General features: G+C 37.6%; 1 pseudogene; it reads left to right on the forward strand.

Annotated features, from left to right (window-relative positions):
• The first annotated feature begins 12,753 nt into the window (after positions 1-12,753).
• LOC124614503 lies at positions 12,754-12,924 on the forward strand (annotated as a pseudogene).
• The last annotated feature ends 537 nt before the right edge of the window (positions 12,925-13,461 follow it).

Raw genomic sequence — 13,461 nt, forward strand, 5'->3', positions numbered from 1 at the left:
TCTTGCTCTGATTGTTGCCAGCATCATATTTAAAGTACCAGGGAAGCAGGTTGCTAGCCTTATTTGCCCCAGGTCCCATTGAGTTTTACCCCTAACGGTTGATTTGGTATCTTTGCTCTCTGAGCACAAAGGTGACCACGACTCAGAATATGTCCGAGATGCCCAGCCTTATTGCAAAGTAACTGGTATCCCGACTGTCAGGACCACTTATTTGGCCACTCATATGTTGCTCGTGGTTCATGAACTAGGGCATGACAACAGGAACCCACACCATGAACCACATATCCTGTTTATAAAAATTCAAAAAGAGTAACAAAATATAAAAATGTGGTCTTGATCTTGATAAGAAACTTGAAAATATTGAAATCCCTATTGTGATTGGTCATATTCCAAAAACTGAGAATAGAATTAATGTATCTGTTAATGTTTATTCATTTGATGAATAATATCAAGTGTATTCATTAAAAGTTATGAAATGTAAGAAAAAGAAACGTGTAAATTTCTTGTATTTTAAAGATGATGAAAATTCACACTATTGTTGGATAAAAGACTTATCTAGACTTGTTACAAGTCAAGCTGCAAAACACAGAAGCAAAATTTATTTGTGATACGTATTTACTAAATTTAGATGATCATGCAAAGAACTGTTTAATTAACAAATCATTAAAAGTAGAAATGCCATGCCAGAAAAAGGTTCATATGTTCATTTTAAAAGTTATCAACATACACAGGAAGTTCCATTTGTTATTTATGCTGATTTTGAAAGTTTACTATTGAAAATGGACAACTGTCAACTGAATCCACAAAATTCATATACAATGAAATATCAAAAGCATGAACCGAGTGGATTCTGTAATTATAAAAAATATATAAATGACCACTATAAAGGTCCTGTTATTTATAGAGGACCAAATTGTCTTAAAAATTCATTGAATCTATAAAACAAGAGGTAGACGAAATTGGAAGAATTTATTCTGAAGTTGAAGAAATGAGCCCTCTAACTACTGAAGAACAATCAAGACATATTAAAGCTAAAGTTTGTACACTGGGTGGATGTCATTATACAAGAAAAGGTTTGTCACCATGAGCATTTGATTGAAAAATTTATAATTGTACTTTATAGTTAAAACATCCTAGGTTTGTACCAGTTTATTTTCGTAACTTATCTGGATACAATTCTCATTTGTTTGTGAAATAACTTGATTGTGATAATAAAGACATTGATTTAATACCAAAGAGTGAAGACAGACATATTAGTTTTGAAAAGAAGACAGAATCATTAAAGATGAGATTTATTGACACATTTAAATTTATGGCTTCTTCACTTAACAAACTTCCATCAAATCTGAAAAAGTATCAAATGAAATACATTAGAAAATTTTACCCAGAAGAGTTATTTGCTCTAGTGATAAGAAAAGATGTATATCCATATGATTACATGGATTCTTGGAAGAAATTTGAAGAAACACAATTACCAGCAAAAGAAGAATTTTACATTGAATGACTGCAAAATAAGTGATGAAGATTTTAAACATTCAAAAAGAGTTTGGGAAAAATATAATACGAAAAACTCAGTGAATATCATGATCTATATCTTAAAACTGAGGTATTATTATTAGCAGATGTACTTGAAAATTTTAGAAAAACTTGTAAAAAAGCATATGAATTAGATCCACTTGGTATTTTGCAGCACCAGCATTATCTTGGGAAGCAATGTTAAAAATGACTAAACAACCACTTGATTTATTACATGATTATGATATGATTCTTTTAGTAGAAAAAGCAACAAGAGGAGTAATATCACAGTGTTGTAAAAAATATGTAAAAGCAAATAATAAATATATAAAAGATTATGATGAAAGATGAAATTATCGAATTATTTAGAATATTTAGATGCAAACAATTTATATGGTTATGCTACATTCAATATTTACTTTATGGTGAATTTAAATGGGATGACCCAAACAATTCTGATTCTACAGAAATAAGTGAGATGTCAGATACTGCTAAAATTTGATATGTTTTTGAAGCAGATTTAGAATATCCGAAAGAATTGCATGCTTTGATAAAGATTTACCATTAGCTACTGAAAATAAAATGGTGTCAGGAATGAAAGAAAGCAAGTTGCTGACAACTCTGAATGGTAAATATAAATATGTACTTCATTATAGAAATCTTAAACAGTATTTACCTCTAGGAATAAAACTGACAAAAATACACAGATTTTTGAAAGTTAATCACTCAGACTGGTTGAAGAAATATATAGATTTGAATTCTCAAATGAGAACTAAAGACAAAAATGATAATGAGAGAGATTTCTTTAAGCTGATGAATAACTCGGTCTTTGGCAAGACAATGGAAAATATTAGAAATAGAGCTGATATAAAATTAGTGTCAGGTGAAGGAGAATGTGATAAATTAATAGCAAAGCAAAACTTTAAAGGAAGAACTATATTTAATGAAAACCTTGCTGCTATTCATATGAATAAGACAAAAATCACTTTTAATAAGTCTATCTATGTTGTAATGAGCATACTCGATTTATCTAAAGAACTGATGTATGATTTTCACTATAGAATAATGAAACCGAAATATGGGGAAAATATTGAGTTGTGTTTCCAAGATACAGACAGTTACATTTACAATACCGAAACGAAGATTTTTATGAGGACATGAAAGCAATGATTAATTACTTTGATACAAGTGATTATCCAGCAGATAATATTTATGGTATTCCATGAGTAAACAAGAGAATTGTAGATAAAATGAAAGATGAATGTAATGGAAAAGCAATGGAAGAATATTGTGGTTGACAAGCAAACATGTATGCTTATGGAATTGGTGACAAAATATAGAAATCTTCTAAAGGAGTTAAGAAATGTATTGTTAAAAATAGACTAAGTTTAAAAGATTACAAAGATTGTTTGTTTAACAATAGAGAACAGTACAGAAGAATTAATATGATTTGAAGTGAAAATCACGAAATATACACAGTTGAAATACAAGTACACAAGAAAGCATTGAGCCCTCATGATAATAAAAGATATATTTTGGAAAATAAAATAGATACATTACCATATGGATATTACTCATTGTCATCTTCATGATAACCAGGATAATCTTCATATTCGTAATCATCTACCTCTTCTTTTTTTAAAAAAATAAGGAAACTAATTCAGGTGTAATATATATCGTTTCTGCTATCTCCACAACAGTAGAAACCTTTGTAGGAGGGTTGTTATTGTTTCCTGAATCCATTTATAGTGTATAAAATTAAATAGCAAAAAATAAAAATAATTCTTTCTCTATTAATTTTTTTTCTAAATAAATAGACTCTAATCAAGAAGCTCAACAACGCAAATGTCTCGTAAGAGATTTTAAAAAATATGTGAATTAAGCCCGGTCCACACGCAACGATCTGTCTGCGCAGACATCGGCGCAGATGTCTGTACATGCAAAAGATCGCTGCAAATGTGGCGTGTTCACACGACACAAACCCCAATTTACTACTCGCCCGCCATCTGTCGGTGTAGAAAAGAAATATCAGTGGCAAGCGACTACGCTCCCCATAAACGTCAAAAATTTAATTCAGTTATTTTGAAATACAGAAATGGAGGAAGTTCTTTTGTGGTCTGTGTTCGCAACTTGTGTTGCAAAAAACATTCAGACCAACCGCAGGAAACAGAGAAAGCGGTAAAAATGGTGTAGACAGTGGCTGCTAAAGCGAAAGCAGTTTTCTCACGTAAATTTACTGCGAGAGCTGCAGGGCGAACCTAACGACTGGCGAAATTATTTGCGGATGGATGTCGAAACTTATAATTATCTCTTAAAGCTTGTAATGCCTCATATTATGAGAAAAAATACTTGTATGAGAAGGGCAATTTCTCTTCATGAACGGCTGGCGGTAACATTAAGATTCCTAGCAACAGGAAGGAGCTACAAGGATTTGGAATTTTCAACTGCAATATCGAAACAAGCGTTGAGTGAAATAATACCCAACACATATGAAGCTATTTACGCTGTCCTGAAGGATGGGTTCATGAAGGCAAGTCAAGTAAATTAAGTCTGCCAAGTTACAGATAATATTTTTGGTGTTGTAGACGTGTTTGAAACACAGTAGGCTTATATTATTAGAGATTATATACCTACATGGCCAATGAACTATGGTTTACTTTGTTTCTGAGTAGGCATTTTCAGTTCGCTACTGTGTAGAAGCAACGTGTTACAAACTTTTGTTACAGGATACAAAACTCCACTCTGAATTCTAGACAGAGTTCGCAACGAATTTTTTTTTTTATTATTGTTACTGTTTCTCTGTTTGCCGAGGCGTCAACTGCCCGCAATTTTTCAATTAGAGCATTGTATGCTGCTGTCTTTTTGTGTCGGTCACTATATTCTTTACTTTTAATCTCACACAAACATGGGTGGTTTCTATATATTTCAATGAATTCGCTTACAAACTCTCGAGAACACTGACGAGTATCAGCCATTTTAATGCCCTGTGCGTACAAATACTGAGCAAACAGCTGTTTCGCGCCAGATTTGCGGCGATCTCCTGTCCACACGCTCCAACTTGTCTGCGCAGATGTGGTTTGAACCCACAGATTTGAGAGGTTTCGCTCAAACCTCCAACTCCAACTTCCAGGTTTGCACACACCTCAGGTTGGTGCAAATCTTCTGTACACACGCAACGATCTGTCTGCGCAGATGTGATGTGCGCAGACATTTGCGCAGACAGATCGTTGTGTGTGGACGGGCCTTTAGAGGTAAATGTTTTATATAATGTTACTGGATATCAATATTCAAATACTATATATGGAGAAAAATTTTATATGGAGCTTAATAACGAGTTTAAGATTGTTTTGCCTTATAGATTTTCTAGATTAATTGGTAATTCGGATTATGAATTAATTGAAAATGGGCAGATGTAATTGAGATGTAAAGACATGAAGAAATATAAAAATAAAAATAATAAATTTCATGATATAGAGTTATTGATTATGTGAATTTTTTAAATTTTTATTTTATTTATAATCTTTTAATAGATGATACCATACAGCTAAAGCAATGTAGTCATTGTATGGATGAAAAAAATATTACTGATTTTCATAAAGATATACATGGAAAAGTTGGATACTGAATTATATGTAGAGAATGCGTATACTATTACCAGACAAATAAAGTTACATGTGAATGTGGTAAAACCGTAAACAGACTTTATTTAAAATGATATTTACAAACTGCTCTTCATAAAAATCTCATGACTGCTAGTGAATAATTTTCATTAACCAATTCATTTTATTTATTTTCTTACATTCACCTTTTACAAAAAAATTTAAAATTTATTTTCTTACATTCACCTTTTATAAAATAGAGTGGATTTGATCTGAAAGTATATATTACAGTAGAAGTATTTTATATATTCTGACTAACTTTTGGTGAACTAGCGAACGAACTCGTGAGTGAGCTAGTGATCCAAAGTGAGCCCGAACATACAAGATACTTCTACTTATGGAAAGCGTCTCAGTTATGTGACTAGATTCATGATTTTCTGTCAGAGAAGTCACAGTTCGTAGTAACTGATGGGAAGTCGTCAAGTACCACAGAAGTGATTTCTGGTGTACCACAAGATAGTATTATAAGGTTTCTGCTGTTCATTATCTAGACAAACGATATAAGAGACAATATGAGCAATTGTCTTAGGTTTTCTGCAGATGATGCTGTCTTTTAGCGTCTAGTAAAGTCATTATTAGATCAAAACCAGTTGCAAAATGATTTAATTATCTTTATGGTGAGAAAATTGGCAATTGACCCTAATGAAAAGTATGAGGTAATGCACCTGATTTCTAAAAGGAATCCGTTAAACTTCGGTTACCAATAAATCAATCAAATCTAAAGTTCACAAACTCAAGCAAAAAACTAGGAGTTACAATTACAAGCAACTAAACTTGGAAAGAATAAATAAAAAATTTTGTGAGGAAGATGAACCAAAGACTGTATTTTATTGGCAGAACACTTAGAACATACAACAGATCTGATAAAGGGACACACTAAACTTGCCCATTAGTAGTAGTGTAAAGTCGTTTCTACTCCACCCTGCATTGTTGTCAAATTTATTCCAGATGATGAGCCCTTCCCCCATGTATCCCTCTCCCCTTAACGTATTGTTCTGTTAATTAATTTATGACACCATGCAATTGATTTATGGCTCTCCTGGGGATAATCCATCCTTCTGAGAAACCCCTCACTCCCCTCCTCTTCCACCTAACCCACGCCTCAGGAATATACCCAACCTCTTCCCCCCTCCCTCACGTCGATACAAACACACTTTTGATATCAAATTTATGTTGTTGTTGTTGTTGTTGTTGTGGTCTTCAGTCCTGAGATTGGTTTGATGCAGCTCTCCATGCTACTCTATCCTGTGCAAGCTTCTTCATCTCCCAGTGCCTACTGCAACCTACATCATTCTGAATCTGCTTAGAGTATTCATCTTTTGGTTTCCCTCTACGATTTTTACCCTCCACACTGCCCTCCAATAGTATATTGGTGATCCCTTGATGCCTCAGAACATGTCCTACCAACCGATCCCTTCTTCTAGTCAAGTTGTTTCACAAACTCCTCTTCTCTCCAATTCTATTCAGTACCTCCTCATTAGTTATGTGATCTACCCATCTAATCTTCAGCGTTCTTCTGCAGCACCACATTTTGAAAGCTTCTATTCTCTTCTTGTCCAAACTATTTATCATCCATGTTTCACTTCCATACATGTCTATACTCCATACAAATACTTTCAGAAACGACTTCCTGACACTTAAATCTATACTCGATGTTAACAACTTTCTCTTCTTCAGAAACGCTTTCCTTGCCATTGCCAGTCTACATTTTATATCCTCTCTACTTCGGCCATCATTAGTTATTTTGCTCCCCAAATAGCAAATCTCATTTACTACTTTAAGTGTCTCATTTCCTAATCTAATTCCCTCAGCATCACCTGACTTAATTCGACTACATTCCATTATCCTCGTTTTGTTCATCTTATATCCTCTTTTCAAGACACTGTCCATTCCATTCAACTGCTCTTCCAAGTCCTTTGCTGTCTCTGACAGAATTACAATGTCATCGGCAAACATCAAAGTTTTTATTTTTTCTCCATGGATTATAATACCTTCTCCGAATTTTTCTTTTGCTTCCTTTACTGTTTGCTCAATATACAGATTGAATAACATTGGGAGAGGGTACAACCCTGTCTCCCTTGCTTCCCAACCGCTGCTTCCCTTTCATGTCCTTCGACTCTTATAACTGCAGTCTGGTTTCTGTACAAATTGTAAATATCCTTTCGCTCCCTGTATTTTACCCCTGCCACCTTTAGAATTTGAAAGAGAGTATTCCAGTCAACATTGTCAAAACCTTTCTCTAAGTCTACAAATGCTAGAAAAGTAGGTTTGCCTTTCCTTAATCTTTCTTCTAAGATAAGTCGTAAGGTCAGTATTGCCTCACATGTTCCAATATTTCTAATGGATTCCAAACTGATATTCCCCAAGGTTGGCTTCTACTAGTTTTTCCAGTCATCTGTAAAGAATTCGCGTTAGTATTTTGCGGCTGTGGCTTATTAAACTGATTGTTCAGTAATTTTCACATCTGTCAAAATCTGCTTTCTTTGGGATTGGAATTATTATATTCTTCTTGAAGTCTGAGGCTATTTCGCCTGTCTCATACATCTTGCTCACCAGATGGTAGAGTTTTGTCAGGACTGGCTCTCCCACGGCCGTCAGTAATTCTAATGGAATGTTGTCTACTCCCTGGACCTTGTTTCGACTCAGGTCTTTCAGTGCTCTGTCAAACTCTTCACGCAGTATTCTATCTCCAATTTCGTCTTCATCTACATTCTCTTCCATTTCCAGAATATTGTCCTCAAGTACGTCGCCCTTGTATAGACCCTCTATATACTCCTTCCACCTTTCTGCTTTCCCTTCTTTGCTTAGAACTGGGTTTCCATCTGAGCTCTTGATATTCATACAAGTGGTTCTCTTTTCTCCAAAGGTCTCTTTGATTTTCCTGTAGGCAGTATCTATCTTACCCCTAGTGAGATCGGCCTCTACATCCTTACATTTGTCCTCTAGCCATCCCTGCTTAGCCATTTTGCACTTCCTGTCGACCTGATTTTTGAGACGTTTCTATTGCTTTTTGCCTGCTTCATTTACTGCATTTTTATATTTTTTCCTTTCATCAATTAAATTCAATATTTCTTCTGTTACCCAAGGATTTCTACTAGCCCTCGTCTTTTTACCTACTAGATCCTCTGCTGCCTTCACTACTTCATCCCTCAGGGCTACCCATTCTTCTTCTACTGTATTTCTTTCCCCCATTTGTGACAATTGTTCCCTTATGCTCTCCCTGAAACTCTGTACAACCTCTGATTTAATCAGTTTGTCCAGATCCCATCTCCTTAAATTCCCACATTTTTGCAGTTTCTTTAGTTTTTATCTACAGCTTATAACCAATAGATTGTGGCCAGAGTCCACATCTGCCCCTGGAAATGTCTTACAATTTAATACCTGGTTCCTAAATCTCTGTCTGACCATTATATAATCTATCTGATACCTTCTAGTATTTCCAGGATTCTTCCATGTGTACAACCTTCTTTTATGATTCTTGAACCAAGTGTTAGCTATGATTAAGTTATGCTCTGTGCAAAATTCTACCAGACGGCTTCCTCTTTCATTTCTTTCCCCCAATACATATTCACCTACCGTGTTTCCTCCTCTCCCTTTTCCTACTCTCGAATACCAGTCACCCATGACTATTATATTTTCGTCTCCCTTCACTACCTGAATAATTTCTTTTATCTCATCATACATTTCATCAATTTCTTCATCATCTGCAGAGCTAGTTGGCATATAAACTTGTAGAATTGTAGTAGGTGTGGGCTTCGTGTCTATCTTGGCCACAATAATGCGTTCACTATGCTGTTTGTAGTAGCTTACCCGCACTCCTATTTTTTTATTCATTATTAAACATACCTTTGCATTACCCCTATTTGATTTTGTATTTATAACCCTGTATTCACCTGACCAAAAGTCTTGTTCCTCCTGCCACCAAACTTCGCTAATTCCCACTATATCTAACTTTAACCTATCCATTTCCCTTTTTAAGTTTTCTAACCTACCTGCCTGATTAAGGGATCTGACATTCCACGCTTCGATCCGCAGAATGCCAGTTTCCTTTCTCCTGATAACGACGTCCACTTGAGTAGTTTCCACCCGTAGATCCGAATGGGGGACTATTTTACCTCCGGAATATTTTACCCAATAAGACGCCATCATCATTTAACCATACAGTAAAGCTGCATGCCCTTGGGAAAAATTACGGCTGTAGTTTCCCCTTGCTTTCAGCCATTCACAGTACCAGCAAAGTAAGGCCGTTTTGGTTAGTGTTACAAGGCCAGATCAATCAATCATCCAGATTGTTGCCCCTGCAACTACTGAAAATGCTGCTACCCCTCTTCAGGAACCACATGTTTGTCTGGCCTCTCAACAGATACCCCTCCGTTGTGGTTGCACCTACGGTACGGCCATCTGTATCGCTGAGGCACACAAGCCTCCCCACCAACGGCAAGGTCCATGGTTCATCGGGGGATCAAATTTATAGACTAAGTAAATAAATCGGTATATTAACTAACCACTCCCCTCAGCATCTCATTCCCTCCCCCACTTTCCCCCTCTCCACACCTACTAGGAAACTGGCGGGAAAAAGACTCAGTCTGTGCTGGAGAGGCAGGATCTCATGACACGTAATTGAAATCAGTGTCAATTATATAGCAAAGAATAATGTGTTTATGAAATTCAGTTTGCAGGGGTTGGATCTCTTTTTTATTTGGCAGGAGAAGCTCATCATTCTTTGCTGTTTATTTAATTTTAGAAGATGCAGATCTTGTAAAACACGTCGAAAAGATGTAATTAAATATTTAAATAGATTGCTGTTTTTCCTATCGCACAAGGAAAACGACATGAATTCGCCTCAACATTACTCACCACACATAATTACACTGTTAAAAACCACACCCTCGCACCATCACACACGCCGTCAACTGTGCTGCCCCGTGTCACACGCTGGTGTCCACTGCAGCTCTCCAAGTTGCCCAAGAGGCATGCACACGACGTCCACCTGAAGCCAGGGAGCGCCCTGGCGCACAACTGCACATTGCATCGCAAGTGACCACAAGCCGTCTACCAGTCTACCATTAAGCACACGTCTCCTGCTATTAGCATGTTAACCATACAGAGACTGTTGATCAATACTGAAATTACATTATGCATAATGAGCGCCCAAAGAGCTTTGCTGCCTGCAACAGCGAATGCAAGCTACATTTTTATGACCATGTGGCAGCCAGGTCACCCCACAGTCATGGTACCCTTTGTTCGCGGTGGCAGCATCAACTCAAGTGGCTACTTCTGGTTGCAGCAACTGCACAATTTGCTCTCAAACACACACCTTCCACATCAGGTCAGTGGAAGCAGCTGTTCTATGGATCCACCCTGCTATGCAGATACTGACTGAGCTAGTTCACAATACCACCAACAGCGGATGCTGGAGGAAGCGACATCCCCACCATTCCTCCCCTCTCCCCTCGCCCCTGAGGTACTTCCTCTCATATAAAGCATCAGGTGGGGGCAATTCTTTGGCATCCATTTGGGAAAATTCCTGTCGAAACACATGCTCTCTCTCTCTCTCTCTCTCTCTCTCTCTCGCTCCCCTCCCCCCCCCCCTCTCTCTCTCTCACTGCAGAGTTCCTTTCTGACCAGTGAACATCTGTCGAATGCCACTAGGAACTATATTAACCCCTCTTTTGTTCTGCACAAGATATTGGATACCTGGTAAATCCCCAGTTGTGGGTGTCTCGGAAATACTCCCCCCACTCTATCAAATTGATTGACTGATTAATTAAGTCAATACCTCCGTGCAAGGCAGTTTTTCCTTGCTTCCTATTGCGGGATATTAGGACTGGTATATCTGGCAAAAATTCTGGGATTCGATCCCGTTCTTCCCAGGTTCCAAAACCTACTCTTCCTTCCGGATTTTTAACCTACCTCCTCTTGGTGGATCTGATACAGTTAGGTCGTTTGGCAGGAAGTCCATTACATTGGAGGTAGCTGAGAATTTCAAATTTCAGCTCAATTGTGCCATGTCCATAAACAATTTGTGGGAGGGGTTTCACAGATGTGTGCTCGCAGTACCACAACTGGAAACAATGAACTGATCAATCAGGAATTTGATGTTGCGATTAGGTTTTTTAAAGCAGCATATAATTCCTAAGTGGTTCCCTCAGCTACATTTGGAAGGGGGAGAAAGGGTCTACTGCATGATAGGATAGAGACAACATCAAATACCACTGCAAGACAGAGTCACTGCGATGTATTAAGAAGCAGTACACGCAATACACTTAAACAATGATCCATTCGATAGTAATAGTTGTCATGGCTAGATGTTAGAGATCGTGGAAACTTCCATAGGTCACCTCCACACATTGCCCACGCCAGAAGCCGCATGCTCATCTCGCAGCAGCCACTCGTTGTCCTACTGAACTATCAGAGGTCAGAGAGACTGTCACCAACCTGTCAACTGTTCAGTTTACATGGGTAGAATAAACATACAGTGCTAACACCCTTCATATTGATTATTCTCGCGCAACACATATCTGCTTCTGCCGCCTCTCACCTGGCATGCTAGTTACTTCGCTAGTCAGTCACCCAAGGAGCGCTGCTGCCAGGACTTGTCCCCGTAACTGTGGGCAAGAGCCAAAAGGTCGGAGCATTCTTTGTAACTAACCGCCCGTCACAGACTAAAATAAGCCACGACTTCCAGTCGACCAAAGCCACAGGTCCACTCATGCCACCGTCAGCTGCGCACTGTGGGACAAGTGGGTGCCGCTTGGATGTATAGTTCTAATTCCAATTCCACCCTGACATAGACTCTTCCCAGTTTAAAAAATCCACTTTACCCAATCCAAGACATGGATGTTGTTGACTATAGACCGAATTTCTCACGCGAAATGTAGATTTCTACATTTTATAGAAGGTATTTCCAAAGACAGGAGAAATTGGGGCTCACACGCGTTTTCACATCGCCTAAGGACAGTAACCTGTAGTGAAAATCCTCTAACAGTGTGGCATAGGCTATACAGGGTTATCATAACTAATGGCATTAACGCATACAGTTGAAAGTACACGATACTAGAAGCAAAAAGGTGTCAGTAAACAAAGGTTCGAAAATGCATACCTTAAGACCTACGAGCAATTTTTTATCTTCGATACTGTGAAACAAATCTCTTCTATTTGCAAGCTCTTTGCTTTCCATATTTTGGGAAGTGGCAGTATGGACCAAAACAAAAAAAAATGTCTAGTAAACATGTGCTCTAAAATGCATACGTTAAGAGCTATGAGCACTTTTTCATCTTCGCTACTTTGAATCATAACTCTTCTAACGAACAAATGCTCATAACTTTTAAGGTATGCATTTTAGAGCACTTATTTACTGGACTTTTTTTCTTGTTTTGGTCCATACTGCCACTTCCCAAACTATGGAAAGCAAGGAGCTTGCAGTAGAAGAGATTTGTTTCACAGTATCGAAGATGAAAAATTGCTCATAGCTCTTAAGGTATGCATTTTCGACCCTACGTTTCTGAGACTTTTTTCCTTCTGGTATCGTGTGCTTCCAACTGTATGCGTTTACGCCATTAATTATGATACACCCTGTATTTCCTCTAAGTATTCTATCACCAGGTAAAAAAATCCGTTCTAATCAGCTTAATATCTGTTACGTCCTGCATCACAGGACTAGAATGTTAAACTCATTGATGACTCATGATGGAATCTTAAGAGCATGCTCTACCTCTGTTACAGGATGTGTACTCACTTTCGAACTCAAAGTAAACAAATATTTTGCCACATACGAAGTCTCTTAAGATAACAGCAAAGAGAAGATGTAAATATCAGATTTATACGACATATCACTTTATAAATTCAGTTACATAGCTGATTTTATTATGATGGTCATCTCTTCCAGTGTAGGTGGGAGGTTAAAATTTCGTTAAAGTATTCGCCGCAACGAGAAAACATCTGATTACTGCTCCAACTCCCAAATCATATCCGTGGTACTCTAGCCCTCTCTTCCAGCCACCCATGAGCATGTTATTAATAGGCTGATTAATTAAACTGATCATGAGAGTTACTTTGCAGGTGAGTGATTTTCTTCCAGCAGTCGGATTACACTCACCAGGTATCTCAAATGGAAATCCCTGGAGGGAAGATGATGTTCTTTTCGAGGAACGCTATTCAGAGACCCGACCACAGAAGGATTCTACCACTGCCGAGATACATTTCACTTAAGGACCATGAAGATAAGATACGAAAAATTAGAGCTCATAAGGAGGCGTACAGGGAGTTTTTTCCCTCTATCTATTTG

This window comes from Schistocerca americana, chromosome 4, assembly GCF_021461395.2.
Source record: "Schistocerca americana isolate TAMUIC-IGC-003095 chromosome 4, iqSchAmer2.1, whole genome shotgun sequence".
NCBI classification, from domain to species: Eukaryota; Metazoa; Arthropoda; class Insecta; order Orthoptera; family Acrididae; genus Schistocerca; species Schistocerca americana.